This window comes from Nannospalax galili, unplaced genomic scaffold (assembly GCF_000622305.1).
Source record: "Nannospalax galili isolate Female #2095 unplaced genomic scaffold, S.galili_v1.0 scaffold105, whole genome shotgun sequence".
In the NCBI taxonomy this organism is placed as follows: Eukaryota; Metazoa; Chordata; class Mammalia; order Rodentia; family Spalacidae; genus Nannospalax; species Nannospalax galili.
The window spans coordinates 2,607,710-2,609,656 of NW_008354502.1; positions in this window are offsets into that span (position 1 = coordinate 2,607,710).

Genomic DNA, 1,947 nt, shown 5'->3' on the forward strand with positions numbered 1-1,947 from the left:
ATTTAGTGTTTTACATTCTCATTAGACAATCTTTTTAGCTTGTGATTGATTTAAAAACTAAAAGATCTTGTTCTATTTGTATTTGGGGAGATACATATATATGTACATATATATATTGTGTGTGTGTGTTTGTGTGTGTGTGTGTGTGTACATTTTGAGGGCAGAGTCTTGACACTGAGTTACCTTTGGTTGATAGCTCTTCTGTGAGCTCTGGGAACTGAACCCAGGTCCTCTTTAAGAGCAGCAAGGCTCTTAACCGCTGAGCCGTCTCTCCAGCTCCACATTTTTTGTTTTAGGTGTATGAAATAATAACCAGCTGATGAAATCAATCAGATGTCAGTTTCAAAAAAAAAAAAAGAGAGAGATGTGAAGATAAATAAGTGACTGCAGAGACTGCAGATACGTTGGATTGTAATATGGTTTTCTTTGACCACTATTGGTTCCAGAGCACAGCATCAAAGGTAGCAAGCATGTTCAGTATACATGAACAGTTTGTTTTCAGTTTTCTTATGTGCCTGCCATTCCCAGATCACACCATTTCTTATCTCATTAACCTCCCCACTTAAGTGTTTTCTTCCTTGTATAATTTCATTTTTTCTCAAAATTCGTAAAGGCTCCACATTCTACATTTACTCATTCTCTGCTGACCAAACCTGTTCCAATTCTCCCTTCATTTTCCCCACTGTAATCCCTTCCGTGGCGTGCCTCCGTTGTACTTGGAGTGTGTTATACACTTCAGATATTGTGAATCTATTAATAGGTGAGAAAATTACTTCTAAGCAATCTGTGACCTTAAGTTACATAATCAATCAGGAAATTACCTGTAAAATTAGTTGAGTCTAGGCGTTATGGTGGGAGAAATGGGTATATGTTTCTCAAAGACTTTGAGTGAATTTAAGGAAAACATTCATAAAACATAAAAACATTCTTGTGGAAATGTAAATATGTCTTAAGTACTGGAATGGAATTAATGTCTTGATATTTTAGTATTTTAAATCTCCTTTAGCCTGTTTATGCATCCACATTTCTGTTGGAAAGTACACTTTTTTCTGTCTCTCACAATATACTCAACCACAAGCTGATGACAACCTGGAGGTTGTTACCTGTACCTTGATACCTGGGAAGCTGTTTCTCAATCATCCCTTCTTAGAAAATGCTAACTGGAAGGTCTTGACACATTTGTAGCTTAAGAGAGGCACTTCAAGAGGCATCGAAATCATCATTCTATATATGCAGCTTTCCTTGAAGTACATCAGAAATCGTGAATGATAGAGCAGTGACCTGAGGTTCATGAGTCCCTGCCTATTAGAGCTTTTATTGGGTTCATTTCAAAAAATATCCATTTAAGTCATAAAAGTTACAGCTAATACAGGTACAGGAATATTCTCTAGTTTTAATTCAATTACAATGTGGAAAACAAGCAGAGGCTTCAGAGAAAAATGTAAAATTATCAATAAGATGCAGACCTGAAAACAGTTTCATATGGGCTAGTCCATGATTGGGGTCTATCTTTGTGTGTGTATCTGTATATCTGACAAAGATTCAGTCATACTTGACATCCATCATAATATCAATTGTAGATGACCTGTATGAGAATGAAAACAAATATTCTGCCAAAAGTCAAGGCCTTTTTGACGCATTTCATGACTGATTGTCAAAAGACTATCAAATTTAAGGTTATTTTTTCCTTATTATTTTAGATAGAATCCCAATATGTAGCTCTCTCTGGCCTGAAATAGACCAGATTAGCATCAAACTAGAGAAGATCCCCCTGCCTCTACTTCCCTAGTTCTGGAATAACAGACATGCTCATGATTACTTTCAAATTTTTAATCCCCTTTCTTTCAATTCTGGCATTTCCTACTCTGATGAAGTTCTAAGATGTTGCTGTATTTGGGGACATCAATAGAGTCACTTCTAGCTACTGTGCAGAATAAGTAATTGCTC